General features: G+C 43.8%; 1 protein-coding gene across 2 annotated transcripts in view; it reads left to right on the top strand.

Annotated features, from left to right (window-relative positions):
* The window catches only part of SIPA1L3 (signal induced proliferation associated 1 like 3), a 657,587-nt gene that overhangs the window by 55,738 nt on the left and 575,215 nt on the right, over window positions 1-26,634 (top strand). The window lies entirely within an intron of this gene.

The raw sequence follows: 26,634 nt of genomic DNA, 5'->3' as shown, positions 1-26,634 counted from the left end.
GTTGTGCACAGAAAAATAAGAGGTGAAGGGTAACAGAGGGAGAATATTGTTGGTTCCCTGGTGCTTAAAGATGGAAGTTGTAATGGGTACATGTTGTCAACTGATCGGAGTTTCTGAGAGAGGTCCATGCTGATGGAAGGAACCATGAGTGGCTTTAGCAGGTGCTGGTTGTTGTAAAATGAGTAATTTACTAATTAGGTTATTTAATTGTGGTGTTTAGTTTTCCACTTCCGTTACATGGTGTGCAGGGATTGCATGTCCTTCAGCAGAGTTTGTTCCAGGAAATTACGTTATGTCATAAGAGCTTGTTCTCAATACCTGTGAAGTACTTTTGGTGTCTGAAAGCTTCGGGGACATGGGACGGTTATACGATGTAGCAGTCACAAATAACAGTAAAAGCAATGTTTTGGTTCTCATTTAATCAATTAGTGCACAACATTATCAGTTCATTTGTAGTGAGAGCACTGCACATTTATTTTAGAAGTAGGTGAATTCATTTTTATATTTGAAGCAAGTCAGGTTTTATAACATAAAGAGATGAGGCATGGATAAATAAGAAATGTTTATTTATTTTCCTGTGGATGATGGGCTTGCAAGAGTCTCACCTGTGAGCTGTGTTCAACGCCTTGTTGGAGGTAAGTGCCGGACACGCACAACACCGATGGAGAGAATGTAGTTTATTGAAGCCATTTTGTGATTGTGTTGAGAGGAAGGCAGGTGAGAGGCAGTTATTTTCTTATGAGCTGGGATGTGAGACTTGACCTCACAGTGCAGGCCCGGGGGGGAGGGGGGGGGAGTCGTCTGGCCATGCCCCGCCATCTGGGATGAAGGGTCTTCAAGCTGAGGCCATTGACTGCTTGCTGAAGCGGTTCAAGATGCCTGACACACACAATGCAGGTTTTTGTGGAGCACTATTGTTTCATTGAGCTTTCAGTAAGCTGATGGACACTGCACCGCAAGGTTTCTGACAAGATCATATCAAAATATGCCTATTGCAATGTTTCCATGCAGGGGAGCAATAGAATCTCAGATGGGAAATTATCTTCAGGGAATGCTGCCTGTCCTTTACTTGTGATGGATATCCCTATTCTTTTACATATCTAAGCCAAAATGACAGAATGCCAATAAAGTTTTTTTTTTTCTATTGGGCTAATGAACCATCTTTGAACTTGGTATGCGCTTGCTCTTTAAGTAGGTCAAGGGTTTAATGGATTAAAGCGTGTGCTTTGTATACTAGTTTGCAATGGATCTTTAATCGGTACGTACAAATTTCCAGCCATCTTCAAATCTCTGGTGTATAATAATATCTGGCGATGATCGATGCGAGCTCTTCTAAATGTATAAATAAGTAATAGTTCTGCATTGATGAATGGCGAATCCTGGAGGGAGGTACGTTCTCTATAGTTAACAGATAAAATTAGGGAAAACACACCATTGTGTTTAATGGAGCCCCTTGAAGGAGGTGCTGCTTTAGATGGAGAGCCAGGCAGCCGTAAGACAGTAATAGGGTGCTAATGAAGTTACATAAGCTGCTTGGATTTAGAATTTCTTGCAGTCGCTGCAGTAATTTTGTTTTTATGTCCCTAAAGCCGCTTTTTACAATGATCGAGATAATTATAAGAGCCAATCAGTGCATATATGTTATTATAGCATAGAGAAGGGTAGTTGTAGTTATAAGTAACAATAACTTCCTTTTTGTTGCTCTTTATCTTTATCCAGTGGTGACCCATCCAATCTCTAATTTCAGACAAACGGAGCTTAAGTGTTCAATCTTTATGGCGCTGACCACCACGTCTAAACAATCTATCTCTCTCATCAGCATAAGTGTATATTATGAGCCCATGAGATTGAATGAATGATGGTGGCCAGCCATGTTAAGTACATATTCAGCAAGTATTGGGAGGGTGCTGGCCACTGTGGTACACCAGAGTCGTGCATTTTAGAGGTAAACAAAAAAGAGCCCAGGGATACATTTTGAGTTCTACCGAACAAAGAGGGGATGAACCACACAACCATTTTCCCACCAACAGCGGCATTGTGTGTGTGTGTGTATGTATATGTATATATATATATATATATATATATATATATATATATATATATATATATATATATATATATATATATATATATATATATATTTTTTTAAACTTATTAATCGATTATGGCTGTGTAAACCGTAACTTGCACTACAGCCAGCCATGCAAACCATAACTCTCACATCAAATGCTGTGCTCATGACCTTCCGTACTTTTGATGTGGCAGATGTGAGTGCAAATGACAAAACCACTTAAGATTACCTTTCACGTTAGTATTTGTGTCGTCAAATAGACAACTATGAATATGTATCATTGGTTTGACAATGTGTTATTATTTAATTATGTTGTGCAGTGTTACTTGTAGATATAAGTTTTGTTAGGTTATATGCATTTGGAAGCTGTCATGATAATCATAAAAAGTCATATTTCAAAGGGACCTGTGAAATATTTTCCCTATTTCATAAGTTCCTTTGAAAATGGGGGTTCATACCACTGAATTTGTGCAATAAATGCACTGAAATGTAATGATCCGCTGGTGAGTTCTCCCAGAAACCCAGTCCATTGCTTCATGTTTTGGTGACCTCAACGAATCTGATGCAGCTATAAGGTTTTGTGAAGCAAACCGATATGAACTATACATGAATGTTTTTAGATACATTGGTACGCCTCCTGGTGTGAGTAGGGTTCGCTGGCCTACAATTTATTTAACATGTATTGAGGTATACTATTTACCCTTCTTGGGCAAAACTATGGAGCCTTTAGCTAAAATAGAGAATGCAACAAATGGTAAGCTTAATATCACCATAGTTATCATACATGCGGCCCAAAAATAAGAATATAGGTGCTTTAAAAGCTGGATAGCGTATTGGGTGTTAGCTGTTCTTTAAGTTGTTGTACAGGGAAAGGTTAGTGTGGATACAGAAGCCTAACCTCATAAATATTTTGCCTACAACTAAACAAAATGGCTACCGGTAATGCAATACAATTAGCTAATTCGCTAAATGCAGTGCAATTTTAATGTGATAAAATACTCACTTGATTATTATGTGTGATGTGCAAATACCACAAAAGGTATTGTTGTAACTGGAAGTATTGACTCTGAGGGTATCTATTCTTCTGTGTAGTTTTGATACTAGGGTATTACATGGTTGCCCCTTGATGGAGCGCGGGTCACTAGCTCTGGTCACTCATACACCTAATACTCACCTGGGCCCAAACCACATTCATAGAGCAAGCTGATGGAAAAACCCAGCTGCCATCAATTTCAAGTAATATACCTGTCATTTTGTAATTCACTTTACCAAGTCTTACCAATTTAATACACTTATTTCATTTCCTTGATGAATCAGGAAGCTAAGTTAGTTTAAGGTAGAATGACCTTTTCCTCTTTACTCTGAATAACCAAAGACTCAAGAAGTTTTGAAAACCTTTATCTAAGTTAATTTTGTGACTCAAGCATCAATTACAGTAACCACCTTCATTTCAAGCGGCAAAGTAAAAGTCAATCAATAGCAGAGTTACTAAATGATCAATGAAGATAGTACCTGGAGAAGGAGGAAAAAGGAAAGCAGGCATAAAAGACAGATTTACAGATTATATTTACCTATTGGTCAAGATGAACCCAACTCCGAAATGGGGAAACCAGTTAGGATCTCCAAGACAGGTTACAGGTAGAGGAAACGGGCAGATTCAAATCTGGAAGGATATCTTCTTCTAAAGTACAACGCCAGCGTTGCACCCCTCTCCGACACTACTCTCCTCGGTTGTCCCTTTTCCGCAATCCCTCTAGATCAGGGGTCTTCAAAGTTTGGGGCGCGACCCCCAGGGGGGCCGCGAGGTGATGGAAAGAAGGTCGCGCATTCCCGGTCACACTTCTGCCCAGGCCCATCGGACAACAAAGGATTCAGCCCCCCTCCTCCCCCCGTAGTGTGTCTCAGCTCGAGCTGCTGTGGGCTCTGGGCTGTGTCTGCAGTCTTATCTCCAGCACAGCCCGGCACGCCTGGGTTTTTCACAGGTCGTTAAAGACCATTTGCATCTTTACATACCTTTTGTAAACTGGTTACTGAGGCTGTCCCCGCAGTACTGTGAAGCAGGCAGGCGAGCGCAACGGTCTGGTCGCATTTACACATGGGAGGAAGCAGTGCATTCATCAGATTCCGTATGTGTATTTTAAGATTATTATTATTATTATTTTGGTCTGCATTAGGTGCAACTCGCTCCGTTTAGCTGGATGACGTCACATTCAAATCTGCCATAAGTCAAATAGGACCGAGCAGAACTGGAGTATGGCGCGACAGGTAGCCACTACCAGAGTGCTTTCTGCGGCGGTGGAGCGGTCACTACTCCATGCCGTGAATATTACACTCTGCGATCTGACGTTTTCAGTTTGCTCAGTTAAAGCACGCATCTCCATCATTACAGGGCTCTTGGCAGCTGCGGAAATGATTGTGATTTTTATTGTATATAACAATAAATGTTTTCCCGTACTCACCCGAGGGGCTGACTGAAGCCTTGCTGTCCAAAAGCAACACTGCCAGATCAAGGATGACACCAAAAGGGGGACGCGGTTGGGAGTACAGTTGGCAGTGAAAGATAGGAAAGCCCGGTTTTCACTGTCCACACAGGGCTGTTGCACTTAGTGCGTGTGACAAACTGAATGGGCAGGTCGATGCCCACGGCTTGCTAGGTGTATCACTGCAACACCCACTGCTGTACGTCTCCTTCATCACGCGAGGGTCCTTGATTTCGAGGGAAACGGGCTCAAAGGAAAACACTTGTAGGCTCTCATCTGTGGAAACATTTTTTTTTTGTTGCTGTTATGCTATGGCTTATCTGAGCGGTTAGTGGTAAGCAAGCTGACTTTGATTTGGCACCGGTGCCCCAGTGCTCGGCCCAGTGGCGTAACGAAACTTGAGGGGGCCCCCCTGCAAAGCACAATGAGGGCCCCACCCAGCGGCCCGGCCCACCACCTACCACTTTGCCCCACCAACAAAAATAAGCAGTCATCTAAAGCCGTATTTTCAGCACTTATCTGTGCATACCTCTAACAGCAAATATAAATAGAATGCACTTTAATTGTCTTCTGGGGCTGCCTGAATGATGAGATCCATGACTGATAATTAAATGGAACAAAGACAGAAAAGCCGCATTACAAATGATTACATACTTTTTTATTTATAACCCGATTTAGTGCCAAGACGAGGTCTTTCCAGGCTCTTTAAACACATGGCTGGCATTTTTCTTTTGGCAACCCTACTTTATATTCCTTTTCATTAAATGCATTCTCATACTACAGCAGTAAATGTACAGTTTATGAAGTAGGACTGTTATGAGGCAACTCACTGGTGCAACTAACGCCGACGAGAGAGAGTAGTGCTGCCCGTGTGCGCTACAGCGCTGATGGGGCCCCTGAGGGCTGTAAAACGGGGGCTGCTGGGGGCATAGCTGCCAAGGTTTCAGATTGCCATGTGTGACGTTTTCATAATTTCAGTGTAAATATGAGTGACATTTCAACGACTATGAGTGACACTTTCTTGCGAGTAAAATTAAGCAATGAAAATGATCAACACATATAAATATCAGAAATAACAGAAAATGAGGTGAATGAGAAGTGCAGATGGGCCTGGGAGGTGACGGGCCAGAGAGGCCATGAGATAAATGTGAGAAACTGTTAGAGATGAGGGCAGTGAAAAGACAGAATGGCAAAAGGTGATTAAGGGTGAAGTGAGAAGTTGAATGGGGAGAGTTCAGAAGTTGTAAAAAGGGGTTAAAGAAAATGGCCTGCAAAGTGAGAGAGGGATCGGGATTGGGAGAGGAGAGGAGAGAGGGATGGAAGGGAGGGGTGAGAGGAAAGCGACATGGGTAAATTGCTTAACTCTACACAAGACCGCCAGGGTTTTAATGGACCCCTGCTGCTCCTGGCCAGGGCCAAGTGAGCTTCTAATGTGGCAGCACGTATTCCTGCATGGAAGGCCCATCACAAAGGTTGACTAGACATCTTTCTGATGTTAATTGCTGTATTTTAGTTATAAACTGGTACTGATGGGGTGAAATCTTTCCTCAGTGTTACTATGTGCAAACAAATGTCAAAATAATGAAGCAATTCTATCCCAAAATAACGCGGCATTACATAACATTATCTAAATTTTTTTCCCACACAATGTAGTCAAGCCTGTCGTGTAATTTGGTCCTCACCTGCCTCGTAATTCCAGAAGCCCTGCTTACAGGTTTAGAAATGTTTGTTAGGAGGGGGTCCTTACGACTGAAAATGTTGACAGGGGGGTCTCGGCACCCAAAAGTTTGAAGACCTCTGCTCTAGATGAATAGAGTTATCGATCAGAATCTCAAACTTTCGGACAGAGTTTCTAGCAGCAGCAGAGTCTGAGACAGCGTCTCGGACAGGAACTGGAGCTGCATACGCGTTGGGTCAGTGACGAGTCGGAATGACAGATCTGACAAGTCGGACGAAGTCTCTAGCCATCTTACCTCAATTATACTGTTCTTGATTTATGTACACCCCCTCCCCCCCAACCCCCGCCAAGTATCAATTCTTGGGTCTTTCCCAATTCTGATTGGTTGGGATGAGGAGGTGAGTTCATCACACCATTTACATTTTTACATTTCTCCATGAACAATTGTCTATGTGCCCGCCCCTTAATTTTCTTTTCCCATAGCTTTATTCCCACACGCTTTTCACATTACTCAGTAAATTAAACATTTTATTCAACATTGTTGCATTCGCTGAGGTCATTCAGTCGACTCTCCCAGGCTTCTTCATTCAAGGTGTCCTTGACTGAGTGACATGGGTGCCGTCATGGGCTTCGGCTAATCTTTATGAGCATTTGCGTAGTAGGGATTCCAGTCACTCTCCGAGGCCCAAATAAGAGCTAATAATAAAATCAGAAAAAGACACATTAGAACACAGAAACAAATGATTTCACTGTAAACCACTTATCTCTACTCTATCCCCATTTACTTATTTAAATATTTTGCATTCGTTTAATACAGCTTACGAGTTTTAGTTTATCAACAGCAGGTGCATTCGCGTGTGAGTTCAAAGCAGCCATTTTTAGTGCTATTGCGCAGCTGCAAAAGTTTCCCACAAAAAGCGACAGTGTCATACTACGTAGATGCAGTAGACGCATGCGCAATATAAATCCCGCGTTTTGTCGGCCATTTTAGAACATTCAAGTTACAGGTTAGTAATGCACATTGACAAGCTTCCCCTAGATAAAAGTGTTCATGGTGTATTGCGGTTTTAGTATTTACAAAACAGATTAATTACATTGTTACATGTTATTTGAGAGGATTGCATCCAAGCAAGTTTCTTTTACGAATCCTTGCTCCATCACCCTGACAAATAGGAACTGACATGCCAAAATTTTGTGTACCCACAAAATTCTGTATTTTGCTCCCCATTTTGAAGTGTAATCTAGACGTTTAGCTTGCTTTCAGCAGGCAAAAAGTCTGGGTGAAAACTTGTGATTTACACCAGTCCCACACAACTTGTAATTGTGATTTTGCTGGTGACTGCTATTACTGGCCACAGTAACTCGTGATTATCAGCCTACTTAAAAAAAAAAAATGAGCCATTCTTTAATGCTCACTTAGTGGGTTAGGGGCAAAGGCTGACTTTCTAATTTATGGTGTGGATGTTCTACTTTTTAACCTCTTCCATTTTACAGATTGAGCACTTCTGAGACTTGGTAAGGGATTTTCCCATGATCAGCCGGACATTAGATTTATGACAGCAAACATAGTGCGTTAATCATTTCACCACACCACCTCAAAAGTGAGAGACATTCTCGTTACTAATCCCTATTCCGTTGGCTTCGGAGAGAGGAGAACATTATCGGAGGGGAACTGGGCATTTGTTGCAATTAATGGCTTTAGTGTTCCTAGTTGTGACAGAAAGTGGAAGTGCTTATAATGGAGGCCTATCACAGCTCGATAGTTTTGTACTAGAAGAAATTGTTATATCAGATGTACATTGACACCTGTTTACCCTAATAAACTTAATTATTGTTAAGGAAAGGGTGTGATTAGTGTGCCAGGGGAAAAATTACGTATTTTAATGTCTAATTTATTTTCTTTTTTTTAAAGAATAAACTCCTACAGCACGTGCAGAATAGTTTTTTCCATGGTTGAACCTGTTTGCTTTGGCATTGGGTTGGCACCAGCCTAATTAACACTGATACCTAAAGACACCATATCATAAGGATTTTATAAACTGTTTTTAAGGGGTGGGGTTCGTATAAAGTCAAGAGAGGCCTGACTCAAAAATGATAGAAGATTGAGGTTTGTTTATGGTACTGTAAGCTGAATAGGAGTTCCCTGTGGAACGCAGTCTCTGTATGTCATTTCTTCTAAAGTTCTCCCACTTGGACCTTCTTCCACCTTCTCTCGCTTTTTAGATATCACCTAAGTCAGCTTGCATGCGCTGTCACTTGTGAGAGATACTGTATACTACAAGAGGCATGGAGCACTCCTATTGATTACAATTCATTGGCTTCTTGCTGCCTCCTAATTGGCCAGCACATACCAGCTTCTCTTCCTCTTCTTCTGTGTGGCGCATGGACCAAGTACTGATTGCTTCATCTTGATTAGGGTCCTTCCACTGCTTTCTCTGTGATCGAGGTGCTATTTCTTTCTTTTTCCTCTGTCGTCGTTGCCCATGTTGCTACTTCACCCTTGCATCCCCTATTGTTTGTGTTGCTTCTTCCACTCCACCCCTCCTTGTCCGTGTTGATTCTTCCCCTCCCACCTCTCCTTGGCCGCGTCATAGTCCTTTTTTTCCTAACTTTTAGACATGCAGGACAGCAGCTGTGCTGCTATACAATATGGCTAAGAGACATTGGTAAAGCAAATAGCTCGTGGATAGGCAAGACCTGTTGGCTTTTCCAATGCGTGTTTGTAGGTTCAAAGAAATGTACTTAATCTCTGCTTTGCCTTCTTTAATTTAACAACCTGACTCTTGAAGTACAGCTGTAGGGGCAGTTCTTTTTTCCTTCGGACCTCTAGGATATGTGAATGGAGGATAGAACAATTTTTCCACACACTTGGATGTTCTGCATCTCCAGGAGTTATTACTCCCACCCCCCCTCCCCACTTCCTGTGGTTATTAACACTAACACACACTTCAACACTTCCCCTTCATTCTTTAAGGGTTAATTTATGTGGTAGCGCATATTTTGAAGTACCCAATCTGACTTGTCATTGTTTCAGCCATTCATTATTTATTTCAAGGTTTTCAAAGGAGACTCCCTCTCCTAAGAAGCTGATATCCAAGTGGGGGCTTAATATTATTAGTTATAAGCCCGTTCCGAGGAATTTGCCACTTTCCTGTAAAAACTGTCGGCAGTTAAGCTGTAAGCTCAGTTAAAAATAAATATGAATACCTGCTTTCTCTCATTATCCAAATGCTCTTAATTTCTTAAGCTGCCTCAAGGATTTATAAAACGAGGCCCGAGTTTCTCTCTAAAAGTCACTTGTTCAGACTGTTCAAACAGTGTGAGCCTGTATCATAAATGTATTTAACTGCAGGGCTTTTTCATTAGCTCAGCCCGCGTTCCACCACGCGGAATCGAACTGCATTTCACAGAAAAATGCATCTCCTTTGTTAGTGGGTAGTGAAAGTATAAAGAGGGTGTAGAAGATAGTGATGTGAATGGTATAGGCTGGCGTTGATGCAAACTAAGTCGCAATGGTATACAAAATATCCAAGTGAAACTGCTAATACGTAAAGCAAACATTATACAATGTACAGTTGAAAAGCTCTAGTAATACAAACAGAAGACGGAGTGCCTTTGCTGTCGTAACCTAAGCAGGAACCGAAGGCAGGGTACAAACGAGGTGTCTTGTTTCAGGAGCGACTCCAGAGCAAATTGCTGTTTTTGAGGTAAGTACTTAGCATGACTGATTCTACACTGTGACTGTGAGCTTTCCTCTTTGATTTTCGTACTTCAAAAATCCCACACCGTCAGACGGTGTCCTAGCACTTTTAGATTGAAACTGTTCACCCAAGATCATCTTAGTGGCAGACATTTTGTTAGGGCCTCATAGCACTGAAATACCTCATAATCATGTGTATGAGTTCCAATTTAGTGTGTTTTGTGTGTAAGAACATATCATGTCACCATGACTAATACTAATAGCTTTCACCTGTTGGTACATGCTAGCAGCAGTACTTTTTAGGTCAAGCTTATCAGACAGTGGAGCTGTTTGGTTGAAAAACACCAATGGTTCATTTAACAAGAACGTACAGTCTGCTTAACCGCCACCCTTTGCTTACCTTTGATGGGCTTGTAACTCTCATTTCCTTGCTTTGTATTTGATAGCATACATTTTCTATCTTGTGTTTATTCCTACCATGGAGCATATCCTCTTAATTTGGCTGATTTGTGTCCTTCCACTGCTGACTTTTAGGGAACTACTTTGTTTCTTTTTGATTAAGAACTCCACCCGTTGTGTTCTCTGTTGTTTATTTCTCCCTTCGCTCCCCATGTTCTCGTCACCATTGTGTGCTGCACTCTTTCGAGTGCTTCTCCTTCACACCCCAATGCTCCATGTTCTTCTCCCCACTCCCCAACTCATCATGTGTTTCTCTCCGTGTTGCTGTCTCCCTAGTTAACTGCTTTCCCTCCACCCCCTCGACCTGCTCCCCACACCATCTCCTACTTTGTTTGCCCTGCAGTCTTTTTTATATTTAAAACATTTTTTTTCTCAAAACGCTATTTTTATTTATGTATTTACTGACCCAAGTGTCGCCCTGGATCAGTAAGTGAAAAAGAAAATGGCAACTGTACTACGATGCATGCGCGCATCATCAGAATAACATGACCTGCTTCGTTCAGCATTCTGAAGAGCCATTGGCAAAGTCATCATGCATGGTGCCATCATGACAGAATACTTACGTGCAAACATAGCACCTAATGGATTGATTGTCACCAATACCCCAAGGATCTTCCTAGAGGATAAACAATTCAAGGAAGAATGTTCCCTGGTGGCATGGAAATGTACCAGGGACCTTTTGGTACTCATTATCAAGACTGCAAAAAGACTGGCAGATGAACTTATTCAGTGAATCACCATAGCAGAAGGTACCATGAAGGCAAATATTGCTAACGCCGCCTTCAAGGCCAAATTGGCAGAAATCACAAAAGAAATTAATGATAATAAAGACTATTTGATGAGACAAAAAGTAACGAAGCTCCAGAAGGACATCACGCGGTTCAGCAAGGAAAAGATATACCCTTATTTAAAGGATGATTTTGTACCTTCAGGAGACGATTACTTATCCGATGATAGCACCAATTCACGCCGACAAACAAATTCCTCAGGAAGCAACTCTAGTTCCGAGTCGCAAGGCACGTAACATCACAACCAACAACCTAGAAGACCAACCAATACCATGTACGGATACGGTCAACCACCTTACCAAGGACCGTTGCCCTTCCAAGGACAGTCTCCTTTCCAAGGACCAATTCCATTCCATGGACCACCGATGTGGCAATACCCACAAGGACCACCACCCCCTTTTCCCCCCTTCCAACCACAACCTTTTTTAGGCTGGGGCGAGGCAGAAGAAGAAGAGGCGCACAGAACCAACCGAAACAAGTACAATGGCAGTATCAGGCGCAACAACAAACATTGCACATGGAACTGCGAAGTCACCAGGAGAAGAGAAACTAATCGTCAATTTATCAGATCGTCCTCTCACTAACACAGAAACCAATATCCTTAAGAGGCCTAGGATTTGTGCCCACTCCAAAAGCGGATTCCTTTCGTACGAACCTTGAAGTTCAAAACCTCTTTAGGAAAATCCACCTTAAGGCTTACTTTGGCGACCAACCGAATTTACCTCCAACTGACACCGGTTTACGAAAACCTTCACACCAACAACCAGTATGGTACCACCAGAAGTCCTGACTTTCGAAAAAGCAGTACTGAAAGAAATATCTGAAAAACGCCATACTTCGAATTTCTCCAACATTACCAATGCAGAAGCGATAGCCATAAAAACATTATCCAATGATGCTTCCATAACCATCAAGGAAGCAGATAAAGGCGGTGCTATAGTTATTATGGCCAGCACAGACTACCGGACGGAATGTCTACGCCAATTACAGAACACTAACTACTATACACCACTTACTATAGATCCCACGCCACGCCTCTCTACCAAAATAAGTTCAATGGTCACAGCGGCACTAAACCAAGGCTGGATCTCTAAAAACGAAGCAGAGTTTTTAGTAAATACTAACCCAAGACTACCCTACTTTTACACACTGCCAAAAATTCACAAAGGGGTCTCCCCACCCCCCGGGAGACCTATTGTTTCTGGTATAGGGTCTCTCTTGGAACCATTATCCAAATTTTGTGATCATTTCTTACGCCCACTAGTTCGGACCACCCCTACATTCCTCCAAGACACCAGAGATGTCCTGAAACTGATTGAACTAACTAACTTGGAGGGCCCACAACCAGATGTACTTCTTACACTGGATGTGGAGGCCCTATACACTAATATCCCTCAGCTCAATACTCTTGAGGTGGTGGAGACGATTTTGCTCAATACCAACTGGGACTCACCAACCCCCGTGAGCTTTATCAGGGAGTGTGCCAACATCGCTCTCACTGAGAATTTCTTTCAATTCGAGGAACAGCTGTTCCATCAGACCCAAGGTACCTCGATGGGCAGTACCTTCGCCCCGAGTCTGGCATGCCTTTACATGTCAGACTTTGAGGCAAGGCATGTACTCACGGATACCAATCCTTTCTCGAGTAACGTTCTCCTATGGAGACGTTACATCGATGACATCTTAATCTTCTGGAAGGGCAGTACGGACATGATTCCAAACTTTTTATCATGGATCAATGATCTAAACCCTTTCCTAAAATTCACTGCTAACTGTTCTGAACAGGAACTACCATTTCTTGACCTGACTATCATTAAAAACATGGGAACTTTGGAGACTATCACTTACAAAAAACCCACTGACAGCCATTGTCCCTTACAATACAATCGTTTTCATCCCAAGGCACTTAAGGACCATCTCCCTTACGGACAGTTCTTACGTATTCGTAGGAACTGTAGCCAGATAGAAAACTACAAAAAACAAGCATCTGAACTCAGCATTAATCTAGCTCAGAGACAATATCCTGCTCGTATCATTAGCAATGCACAAAAACGAGCGCGCAATACTAAGAGATCGATTCTTCTTGACTCAGACTAAACCAGATTCAGACCTCATTACATGTGTGACCACTTTTACCTCAGAGTCTAATATGTTAAAAAGCGTCATCAACAAACACTGGAGAATACTAGACTCGGGCGACCTGTCCTTAAAAAAAACAAGATTTGCTTTCAAACGCACAGCTAATATCAAGGATCTCCTCATTAACACCAGACCCAAAAAATCAGCCCCTACAGGTCCCACTACCCTATGGAATTTACCTCCGGTTAGCGGACACTACCCCTGTGGTCAATGCGTGGTTTGTCCACAAACCCGAGCAACAAAAACTGTTAAACTCACTACCAACTGGATCTGGACCCAGAAAAAACACACAAACTGCAATACACATAACTGCATCTACCTCATTACGTGTCCCTGTTCTTTACAATACATTGGGATGACCACACGTCCAGTAAAAACAAGATTAACTGAACACAGAAGTAATGTACGTTGTAAAAAAACTAATACCAAAATGTGTTCACATTATGTGGAACATAACCACACCCCAAATGACCTAGAATGGACCATTCTAGAGGCCTTCCCTACCATCACAAAAGAAGCCCTGTTTAGGAAGGAACAATGCTGGGTTTTCAAGTTGGGGTCACACTCAAGGGGTTTGAATGATGATATACCTTGGGCTGAACTGAATCATTAAATCTAGCCCACCCATGCCATTTCAGAATGATGTTAACCTTAACTCCTGAGAGTCTCCTTTTTACATTTCCCCTCGACAGCTGACATAGGCTGCCTTCTGGTTAATGATTATTTTTGGTTTTGTCCCCATGTGGTTTTTTACTACCCACATCGTGAAACTTCACGATTTATAACATTTCTTAAAAATCACTTAATAAACCACTTAATAACATAAACATCACCTTTGGCCAGCTGTCTTCACCCCACACGTAATAAAGATGACAATTTTCTCCCTTCAAATATGATAAACATCGATACTCCTCAGTCCAAATCAATTCTTCTCCCCGTTACAACATGGCTGCCACGATCAAACTCTGGTCGCAACCTCTTCCCGGATGTCATCTGAGAGAAGCGCCAAGGTAGCCCTATCCAAAATGGCCGCTACGTTTAAGGACGTTTCTAACAGCGTTACTTAAGGATACCCCCCGGAAGCATTCCCTACGGGGCCCAGAGCGAGGGTAGGACATCGGCAAGTTGCTCGTCTACTTCTGTGAGTACTCATCGCCTGTCTGGATCTAGACGGTAAGCTTTGTCGCCGCTCAGGATTTGCGACCGTGTGGGTGTATTTTGATCTTTTTACCTATTTTGTCTTCGTAGATACCGGAGCAACTAATGTGCTCTGGTCTTATCCCCGTCAGCCGGGACTAGGTCACGAGGGGTGAGTCTTTGCCGTGTGCCCCTCTCAGTATACCTTTGACACTAGCGCGTTCAATTGCATGCCTTGATGTCGGTTAAAAATTCACCATTAGTCCTTTTTCCTTTAGACTGGCTGTTTTTCAGCCCCTTTATACCAATAGTCAGTCAAATTTCTGGTTTACCATGATCCGTTTTATTTAATAATTGTTTTGTCAATACATATGTGCATAGTGACGGTCGTTTATAGAGAATCTTGGACCAACTATTACGATTGTTAAGATGAATATAATTGGTTCTTCTATTTAGCCACATGAGAGCTCATTACCGCCTATATTCCGGCGTATTCACGATCACGCTACACTGGGTCCGCTGCCGTACAACCACCCCTGGCACCATGTCGCTGATATAGCCACGACGTATCGACCCCGTTTACCTTCACCCACTGGCCGGACCTTTGAGACAACACAGTGAACTCACTTTTAAACATCACCTGGGTGTTTTTGACCCTATCACCCTCCAGTGCATGTATTGTATGCCTCTAGGCTGGTCTAACCGTTGGTTGTGTTTTTCTTCCCCCATTCCTTGTTGTTTTTATTCCCTTTATCTCCCTTCTCCCACAGGTCTCTCTATACCCCAGTACCAGTTCCTAATTAATACCCCCTACCGTTTGTAGCAACTAGTGCTAAACGGTAGTGCACTCACCTCACACTTTCAATTTGGTCCTGACGAAGTGCCATTGACGCCTTCTGGGGCAGCAGGGGCACGAAACATGTTGACCACATCCACTCTTGATTAGCCCTTAAGGAACATTACTCCTATACAGGGCTTCCACATATTTTTAATTAGGCTGGAGCTACCTCAATAATTAAAACTTGAATTAAGTAGGACGGCTCTATACCTTTTTACTTACCTCACACCTTGTGCACTACCCAGCCCTCACACCGACACGCACCCTTACGGCTTCTTCAAAAGATCCCCGATAAAGAGCCCCGGTTTCGGGAGCCCGTCAGGCATTGCAGCGCCGGCCTGACGAGGGGCAAATGCCCAAATGATGAAGCATGACATCCTTTGGGGTGTGTGAGGGCATTTTGAAGAAAGACCTGTTCTTCCCCGTCCCCCCCCTCCCCCTTCTTAGTCAGCTATCCCTAGGAACTGCTCATTTCCTCATACAGTACTTCCTTGGTGCCTACGAGCAGGACCTCATAAACTTGGCTCCTTGTCCCTCCTTGGTTACAAAGTCAATGGATCCCAGAACCAAAACCTATTGGCTTTCCCAATGATTCTTCCATCCTGATTGGGTGTGTGTATTCATGAGCATGTTTTAATGCAAAACAGCTATCATTCACGAGGAAGGAGGCCAAGTCAAAGAGCAACAAGCTCCACATTCTTGGGACACGAATCGGCAAATACTGGCGGACTGGAACGATATGTGGAAAAAATGCTGGCAACAATGTTTGGGGCAGATTGACAGTGGAAAGAGCTCACCGAACATTGGCACCAAGACCACCACCAGGAGCACCTACCTGCTCAATCTATACTTGCCTGCCTTCTAAATGTCATTGATTGAAATAATGTGCTCCCGCATTACTATATTGCCAGACTTCACCTTCGAAGAACTGGAAGCCAGGCACGAATATCCCCCTATAAACAAATCTGCATGTGTTTGGTATTGAATATGGCATTTTATATCCAGCCTGCCCGAGATTAAACGTCAGTGGCAAGGCCACATTTTTATCAACTTCCAGCAAACTATGGCATTTCTGCTCAACGAGAAAAGGCTAAGTAGGGACTGACTGAGAAATGGCACTGCTACCTCCGCAGAGGATCATCTGAGTGATATGGAATAGTATTGCATCTACCACCTAACAAGGAAAACAAACTGAGCAGTCCCGGCGATTCAGACTGTGACCTGGTCGCGCTGCAACTACACCTACCCAAGATCACTGGCCGCTGGAGGCTTAATAGATCGGATGAATATAGCAAGTATAAAGACGCAGATAATGCTAAATGCCTAAATACCATCTTGCATCCGCATACTACATTTGCTGCAGCAGCGATTTGGATGTGGCACATGAAGAACTGGGACATATGATTTGCCAAAGCATAATGAATCTTCTGACCACCTCTGCCCTTGAGTGGAGATAAGACTGGCACTCTTGGTTCCCTCACAGGGTAATACCCTCAAGTTCTTGCAGATTATGTTCCTGTTTTGTATAGTATTAAAGTCACCTTTAGTATTTTTTTTGTATTACTTGAAGAGGTGGGAGATCCGTATCACGTTGACATATTTGGGAAATCCGCACTGGTGGGGTCAAATTGAACAGTAGGGTGGTTAAGAGTTGGTATCTGTTACACATACATACAGACACACACCTGTATTATCTACATTCAGACTTTCACAAGACATGAGAGGAACATTGGCTAGAACACTGTAGCACATGTGTCGTTAAACTATGGGGCGTGCCCCCCTGAGGGTCCGTTACTGGGATCCCTTGGAGGCCCAAATGTGTCTGCAAGGACTTGCAACTGAAGGTGACCTGGAAGCGTGACCTTGTTTGTTTGTTTCCTGCGTTTCCAGTCTGTCTTCATTTAAATGCAGAGGTTGAAGTGGAAAGAAATGTGGAACTGTAATTCTGAGTGCCAGAGCCAGTGAAGGAGGCCGTCTGAGTAAAAGAAAATGTGGGTAAAATGAAAAAATGTTTAGTAGCTATTTTGTTATGTTTTTTGCTGTCTGGTAACTGCATAGAAATAAAACAGCAGATGCTCTCTTAATGAAAAATGCAAGTTAAACCAGCCGGTGGAAAATGTACTTTTTTACATTATGAAACTTTAGTTCGCCAATCTAACAGTGCAGATATATGGGCGTGACCAAAGAGTCACAGACTTGAATCCTGCATGCCGCAGTAGGGAACAGTGACTTGTGTCTTTATAAGGCTATGAGGAACCAGTCTGTGGCAAAGAGCAATGCGCATATGTAAATTATTAGTTATAGCTGTGTATTTTAGTAATAAGTAATCGGACTATACCTAGAAGCTATTTTATGTGTCCATTAAAAGCATGCACTCCAGAACTCAACTGGTAACACCATTACATTACCTCTCAAGAAGAATACATCTTTATTCCGGTGGAGCTGCAAGTGACTCCACCAGTTAAAGTCTATACTAGCTCCCAAGCAGCCTTTGTTTGGTGCACAGGGTCGAGCGGTATGAGGGACCAACTAATTTCAAGGCCGGTGAAATTATGTGGCAGGGTAGGACCAAGCCATATGGTGGGGTTGAACAATTCAATTCACCATTCTGTTACTCTGGGCAAATCACTTAATCTCCCCGTGCCTAAATAAATAAAAGAAAATGAAGTTCACCTTGTTTAATGTAACTGGGCTCATCTAAAGTGTTCAAATACCCCTGGACCGAGAACATGCTATATAAAACTCCCAAATGAAAGTGATGTTTTAAGATTGGAGTAGTGATCAGGTAAGATGAGAAAGAGGTGAAAGACAGTGGAGATAGACTGCTACTCAGGGCATCCGCTATCATTAGTGCAGTAGGTGCAGGTGCATTCGGGCCCAGGAGATAGAGTCTTTTTGGTTTTGTTTGATGAATTTGCCCTATTCTAAAACTCCCATTTATTGTGGGTTGTGTGCTACAGAAAAAGTATCCATGAAATGATCTCATAAGCTCTGCCTCTGAGCGCAGCCTTTTCCCTCCCACTGCCCTAATCCTTGCCATAAAGTTTTGGGTGGGGTGCTGACTTTAACATTTTCCTTTGGGGGACTCGAGCAAAAAAAAAGTATGAAGACCTCTGCTATAGCATCACTACATCCCTTTTTGTTGCATTTATTTAAATTTTCAAGGTAAAGATTAGACCAGACCAAAAACATAAGTAATAATGACAATGTTCTTCATCATCGTCAGTAATGCAAGATATGAAGCAGTTCATTTTAGCCTGTCATCTGGTAATAATTAGCACAAAGGAAGCGTGTCTAAAATTCCATTAAATACATGTATAGCTTGAAGTACAAGTATGGAACAAGGCAATACGATGATAAACAGCAGTTTCTTAGTCCACTAATGGATTTCAGGGCACAGGAAACTACATCATAGTAGAGATGTGATAATATGGGATACGCTGAGATTGGTCTCCAACCAGTCGATCGCAAGATACTGGTAGCTCGCCGATACCCTTTGAGTAGCTCGCGGTCTAACATCCCCTTTGAGCCCATCTTTATTGTTTTGCCTAATTTGAGGCCTCACCCAAACCAGCTGCTCAGATTGGCTGAATTAGGGTTGGCTAGGTCGTGGAGAGGTTAAGCGGGTGACGTCCTTCCTTAAGCCCTGCATAAGCAGAATTAGACTGCCCACCGGGAACCACACTGTCCGCCTTCAGCAGCTCGGCACAAAATTTACATCCAGCACAACATGTGTGGCTGGAGCATCTGAGACCTGCATCGGCAGCCTTGACACCGAAGTCTCATTATAAGGCACAGGACTTTGGTTTGTATACCACGCAGGTGGTGCGGTGCTCAGCACAAGAGCACAACCAGTGTGAGCCTAGCAGCGCCATGACTTCCATCATGTGATAGGTACTTAATTATAAAAAGATCTGTGTGAAACGTTGTGAGAAATTTTAAAAGAGGAATTTTATTTATTAAAAAAAAGCTGAAACGCTGCTTTAATTTAATCATTGTGACTACTAGGGCCTAGGCACAATGATTAAACGAAAACAGCCTGACTACGCCCTTCACTCAAATCTTCGTCTTGCTCATGTATTTCCTCCTCGCTAATTGTAGATCTGCCTTTGTTTTATTACATTTGAGCTTGTCCTATAGTTTAAAGTTTTAGCTGTACCAACTGTATGTATCATTGAACTTTTCTCTGTTTAGTCAGCTTTTTTCACACTGTCAGTGTAAATTGATTTGTGCTCATTTCCGCTGTATGTATTAATTTTTGCTCTCTAAATAGAGAAAGAGAAGTGAGTTTGAAAAGCAGATGCGGCCTTACAGTCAGAGGTGCCGAATTTAGAATTGGGGAACCAGGTTCGAGTCTCAACGTTGGCCCAAATCTTGTGATTCCCTTCCTAAAAAAATGAACGCTACCTAGTCGATTAGTTCCCATGTAAAGCATCCCAATACCTTCGGCTGGAGGTCATGTAAATAAGATGAAAACAAGTGCTTCCTTTTTAAAATCCCTTTTAAGATGCTGAAATGGAACCGTTTTTAGGTCTCGCCTGGCTATCGCGTAAGTGATCGCTCAGCGAGACTTATGTAGGGGCTTCAGAAAATGCTCCCAAAGGCTTCCCAGGCGGATCGGGTGGTGGTTACGCGCACAACCATGCGCATTCCATTTGCCACCAGCTACTTCCTGCCCGTGCGCCGCCTCACGCATTCAGAGAGATTTAGTAAGGGGCACAAGACCTTAGGAATGCGGTTCATGGCCAGTGCATGTGAGGCATTCAATCGCGAAGCTGGCATCTGGCATCGGACTTGAAAGCAGCAGACTGCTTTCACCAGCGCGCGCTCGACCTCACTTCCTGCATCCCCTCTTACAACAATTAACTTTCGTTATAACTCACACCCCATATGCTTGTTCCCTCCCACCCTTCCTTTGATGTCTGCTTTTCTTGTTGTTTACAAACCACGCCGCACACTGCTGTACGCCGCACACTGCTGTACGCCGCACACTGCTGCACGCCGCACACTGCTGCACGCCGCACACTGCTGCATTACACACTGCTGCACGCCGCACACTGCTGCACGCCGCACACTGCTGCACGCCTCGCACTGCTGCACGCCTCGCACTGCTGCACGCCTCGCACTGCTGCACGCCTCGCACTACTGCTGCACGCCTCGCACTACTGCTGCACGCATCGCACCACTGCTGCACGCCTCGCACCACTGCTGCACGCCTCGCACCACTGCTGCACGCCTCGCACCACTGCTGCACGCCTCGCACCACTGCTGCATGCCTTGCACCACTGCTGCACGCCTCGCACCACTGCTGCACACCGCACACTGCTGCACGCCGCACACTGCTGCACGCCACACACTTCTGCATGCCGCTGCACGCCGCACACTGCTGCACGCCGCACACTGCTGCACGCCGCACACTGCTGCACGCCGCACACTGCTGCACGCCACACACTGCTGCACGCCGCACACTGCTGCACGCCGCACACTGCTGCACGCCGCACACTGCTGCACGCCACACACTGCTGCACGCCACACACTGCTGCACGCCGCACAATGCTACACGAAACACTGCTGCATGGCACACACTGCTGCACGCTGCACACCGCACACTGCACACTGCTGCACGCCACACACTGCTGCACACTGCTGCATGGTGCACGCCCCACACTGCTGCACGCCCCACACTGCTGCACGCCCCACACTGCTGCACGCCCCACACTGCCACACACTGCTGCACGCCACACACTGCCACACACTGCTGCACGCCACACACTGCCACACACTGCTGCACGCCACACACTGCCACACGCCGCACACTGCTGCACGCCGCACACTGCTGCACGCCGCACACTGCTGCATGCCACACACTGCTGCATGCCACACACTGCTGCATGCCGCACACTGCTGCACGCCGCACACTGCTGCACGCCACACACTGCTGCACTACTCACTGCTGCATTACTCACTGCTGCATGCTGCACGCCGCACACTGCTGCACGCCGCACACTGCTGCTCGCCGCACACTGCTGCTCGCCGCACGCTGCTGCACTCCACACACTGCTTTTATGCGAGTTTATGCTACTGACGTAAATGACAATGCCTTTTATTTGTTTTAAAACCAAAACATAAATAAAAGACATTGTAATTTTACAATGCCAATAGCTCAAACTCTTATAAATGCGAGACCTTTTGCATTGCAAATTCTTGTTATTTTACTATCTAAGTGTTCACTTGAAACTTCCTTCTTCACTTAATGTTTCAGACTGGGTTTCCCTTCTTACTAGATCAGAGGCTGAGATTGCTGGAAGCTCCACTGCTGGACACCTTTGAACCCTCAGCACTCACTATTTAAAGAGACTGCATCTCTGCCCTTTCTTTGAGGAACGTGTGCACGGCCTTGTTTTCCCTTTGGGCATCTGCAAGGTACACAGCTCGCTTCAAAAGTTCTTCTCTCAGGCTGATGATGGCTGCAATATGTCCCAAGACAAGAGATGCTGCCATAGTTGGGTCTCTCATAAACATTCCCACATGTCTGTGATAAGGTCAAGTTAACAGGCATAGAACTCAAATCTCAATGTGACACATATTAATCATGGTGATCTTTTCAGAGGGATGCATTTTAACAAATTGTACATATGAAAATTAGGGTTAAAGTCAATGACGCTGACCGTGTGGGCTCTCTGGGAGCAATGCACAATTTGCTTGGCCTTTAGTAGCTCACGATGATTTTCACCGATCAGAAGTGGCTCTCACTATAGAAAAGGTTAGAGACCCCTGATCTATTGGGACGTCAAAGAGGCAGCAGTATTGCAACAATTACTTCAGTATCGGTTCCACAAAAAAGAGAAAGGACCCATGGCCAGAGGGTAAATGCAAAGGGGAGTCGCAAAAGAACAAAGTGCTCAAAAGACACGATATTACAAGAGTCTATGCATTATCATGAGTATAATGTTAGTGTAGAATCTAAGTAGCCTTGACCGGCGGCACAACCACTGTGACGTTTCATGCAGTATGTGCAGTTGCTCCATGCATGTCATTGGAAAGAAAGGGCGGAGGTGGATGGTGCTGAGGAATGGGGAAAGAGGGAGGGGGCGAGTGTGGCAACAGGTACATTAATGACCATTCTGGTGCCATTATATCAGTACTCCCTTCCTAGTACTGTCAAGATGACGTGTAGATAGACATTCAGCTTATCTCGTACTTTATATATGAGCCTTTCATATTACACCCCTATTTAATCGGAGCGCACAACGAGTGCAAATGAATATCATCTTATTACGCGGAATGTGAGTGGAATAAATAATTCGCTGAAAACCCCTCAAGAATGAGCATATCATATCTTGATAGCTTGAGATAGAAATTGCTGTGCCCCAAGAAACTTCTCTATCCCAGAGATTGAGTCTATTAATTGCTAAAAGAATGGCATTATTTAGATGTGCAGTGTCCTATACAACCTATGCCCATAGAGTAATAATCCCGGTAAAAAATGTGTTCCATTTACTCTCATTAGATCAGTGGAAGATGACCAGGTAAGATAAGTAATTCATTGCGCAGTGTATCATGCATGGCAAACAGTTTACTGTCATATATGCGTATGGTCCTGCTGTAGACGATCCAGAATGTTACCAAATGATTTGGAACAGGGCACATCAGCTTTCACCAGGTATGGTGATATTGGGTGGAGACTTTTCTACTGCTCTAGACTATACTCCAACTAGAGAAGTGAAGGGGGCCTGTCCTCCAAGGGCTTCATCAACAGCATTATGAACTGTATTGGAATGTCATGTCCTTATAGTTTGGAGAGAAAGACACAGTTAATTACGAGAGGGCACTCGCACATCCCACCTGCATAACATGTGTCCCTGCCTAGACTTTTGGCAAACTATAAAAATTGCGAGTGGCAGGATGCACACTATCCAACATATTGCTAGGATGCGGTCTGGTCATTCACCTGCAACGCTAACCATGTGCTCGCCAAGTGTAGTCGGCAGAGCCTTCTCCTGAAGACTTCGTCCTGGAGCCCTGACAGCGCCTTCTGCAGTGATATTAGAGGCAAAATTATAGAATATTTTAAATATAATATTGGATCGGTAAAAGATGCTCACACACATGTAATACATGTAAATGGAACGATATCCAATCAGATTATAATACGAGGCACTAGACTAGGATGTTCGCTATCACAGTTCTATGTGCTGTTTCACTGGAGCCTCCTGACGTGGCCATCTTAAAAGGCCCACAAGAACATCTATCGTCCATTATTAGAGAATACATGCAATTTGTCTATCTATTGAGACTCTTCATTAATTGCAGTAAATCAGTAACCTTTCCTCTCACCCCAAGCATGATGGAATTCCCTGTGGAGTAGCCACTGAAGTTGCCAGGTGATTCAGTGAAATAGCCAGGTATATTAGTCTGCAGAGATATTAATACAGTTCTGGGAGTTAACTATGGAGTAGCTACATCAAGAAACTGTTGGATCTCTCTCTCCCACTCTGCCTGACACGCTGAATATCCCTTGTTGTTGCTATACCGCTCTGTCTATTGAATATCCTGCAGCTGATTTCAAGGGTCATATTTGCCAAATTACGATCATTATTGATTGACCACGGGGGATGGGCAGCGAACTATATTACCTCTGCACGCAGGCTTAAAATACACAGCATTTGCTGCCACCAGCGGCATGGCGCCATCACTTGGCGTTTGAAAAAGATAACGCCGCCCCCTTTTCCACCGACCACTGTGGTTTATGAACACACACCATGATCACAAACAGAAACCGACACCGTTGCATAACAGTATGGAGGAAACTGAGTAGCAGAACCAATCTGGCACTCCTCTACTCCCTCGCCATGCCTCTTACACATCACCTGAAATTGTCCCTCTTGAGTGGGGGGAAAAAGTGATGAGTTTATTAAACTTACTCGGATTGATATTATTTGGTAACATTTTCACAAGCAGCTTCTTTATCCAGCTAAAAGGTATGGCTATTAGACCAACTCAATTCATGTTGAAAATATTCAAATATTATTAACTGCACATAGCATACAAAGCCGCTTTCCTTGTATTCCCACATGAGCCTCTGACATTACAGGCACTGCTGCAAGCTGAATTTTCAGTCCGGCTGTCAACCATTCTCTAGGCCAACGGGAGGTCGAAGTGGGTGGGCTCAGAGGGGAACGATGTGCCCATACTTTTTGAATTTATGAAAGAACCTTCCCCCTACTTTTTGTGATGAGACAACTGTCCTGGGACAGTTAATTCAGATACCTTCCGATAGTTTAAATGCTTCAGCTGAAGTGTCATACAGGCAGAGGTCGAAGGAGCGGGATCGGAGGGGCACTATGTGCCCTTACTTTATTTTATTTTAAAACCATTTCCCTACTTTTTTTAAAAAGACGACCGGCCTGGGACGGTTAATTTCGATAGTTCAAATTGCTCAGCTGAAGTGTCATTCAGTGAGCATCCTGTGCTGTGAAACGGAAGCAGAGCGGACAGCTAAACAAGCCTTCCTGCCAGGGTGCCTGGCTGCCTGACAGAAATTGAAATATGCTCAATGAGTACATTATGCAAATGTAAAGGGTGCTTGGGAGCCGGTACTGGCTTTAATTGATTGAATCACTCAAATGTTTGTGATGACAAAGATTTATTCTTGAGTGGTAGTGCAAAAAGTTGATGACTGAGCTGCGAATGTGCGTGCTTTTAATTGTAATTGTATTTATATAGCTGTTACTTCCCTTCATAAGGTGTTGAAGGGACCGTTATGCAAAAAAATTGCACTAAGTACAGTCTGGATATTACTAAAATCTATATTTTGGAAGCACCGTTTTATCTTAAACCTTTTTGCTTATTTTGTAGCAATCGATCTTACTATGTGTAATGCAAGTTTAGAATAATGACGCATATTCATAGTGCTTTTTGTCACAGGCTGTGACCTCCTAGCATTAAAAATACGCAAGTCCTTATTCTCCACTGCTCCAACCAAGATTTGATCCTGTGGCTTTCTGGTTACACACAGACCTCTGCAGTGCATTAACCAACAAAGGTTTTATAATATACTATAGTGCATTTCCTACAGAGTAACATTTTTTAAAATCCATTTTTCATTCAAGCTGCACCTTGTTTTATATGTAGCTGTCCGATTGTGAAAGCCCCAAAAAAGTACAGAATATTTTGTGACCACGCTCACTGACCCAGCCCCATTGCATGCAGCATCACAGTTCCCATACCTTTTTGTAATGCACTTTGACCGCTTGCCAACAAGCTAGTGGCTGAAGACCGGCAGGTCAAGGTTCACCCCCACGCATCTACTGGACTCTTAAATATTATGTGCTCTCTTTGTTTTCTGCATGTTACTGCACGCTAATGAAGAGGTGTGGCGCAGCGGCCAGGGTGCCTGACTCCGGACTACGGGGTTCACGGTTCGATCACCGGTGCCGGCGGCAGGTTAGCCCAGCACCATGTGACTCTGGGCAATAGCTCGCTTAATCTTCCCGACGACCCCCAGCGCCGGGACACCACTTCGGAGGTAGCTGTGCGCTTTACAAATACTGGCATTTCATTTCATTTCACTACTCAAACTTGCAAATAATTGAATAGCCTTTTGCTTTGTCGAGTGGCATTAAGATGGGGTGACGATAGGAGTTAGGCTTAGAACGTTGAAGGCGTTTCTTTGGTAAATGATCCGTGCGTTTCTTTGGGAATGTTATGCTTGTGATGCCATGCAAAATTAAAAAATCATGATCAATAGACGTGTTATGATTTTCTCACATTGAAAGTACTTTGAGTCGCAGCTGTATTGCTGAGAGCAGGTTCTGGCCTGACTCTGATCCCATCTCCACAGACAGTTATCTAACCTCCTTCAACTAGTGAAACCAGGAGCAGGTCTGTTACTTTTTTTTTGCTCTATATTTGAAACTGAAGGGAATTAGGCCATTTTATTTAGCAGTGTTTGAAGAGAGAAAAGCTAATAAATACACATCTAAATTTATCACATACTTTGCGGTAAATGTGATTCCTGCTTTTGTGCATGCGTGGCATTGAACCTTGGGAACGCTCCTGCCGCACACCTCTGAGGATGTAAATGTTGCACCTGGCCATGCTGAGACTGTTTAATCCGTCTTTTGTTTCCTTTAAAGCGAAAACATGCCATGCTGGTTTCGTTACTTCAAACGATCTTCTGTTTAAAGTGATTCCTTTGTCCTCTCCTAAAACATGTTGTGCTTTTTGTGTGCTCGCCGGTGCTGTGGGCAGATCAGTACCTGCAGTGTGGAAGTGATGTGCGGGATAAAAACAAGCATAATTGAGGGTTGCGTTCGTAACTGTTCCCAAATAAGGTCGGCGC

The sequence above is a fragment of the Triturus cristatus genome, chromosome 9 (assembly GCF_964204655.1).
Source record: "Triturus cristatus chromosome 9, aTriCri1.1, whole genome shotgun sequence".
Lineage (NCBI taxonomy): Eukaryota > Metazoa > Chordata > Amphibia > Caudata > Salamandridae > Triturus > Triturus cristatus.
The sequence above is the reverse complement of the archived record's forward strand: the minus strand, read 5'-3'. Positions and strand labels throughout refer to the sequence as shown.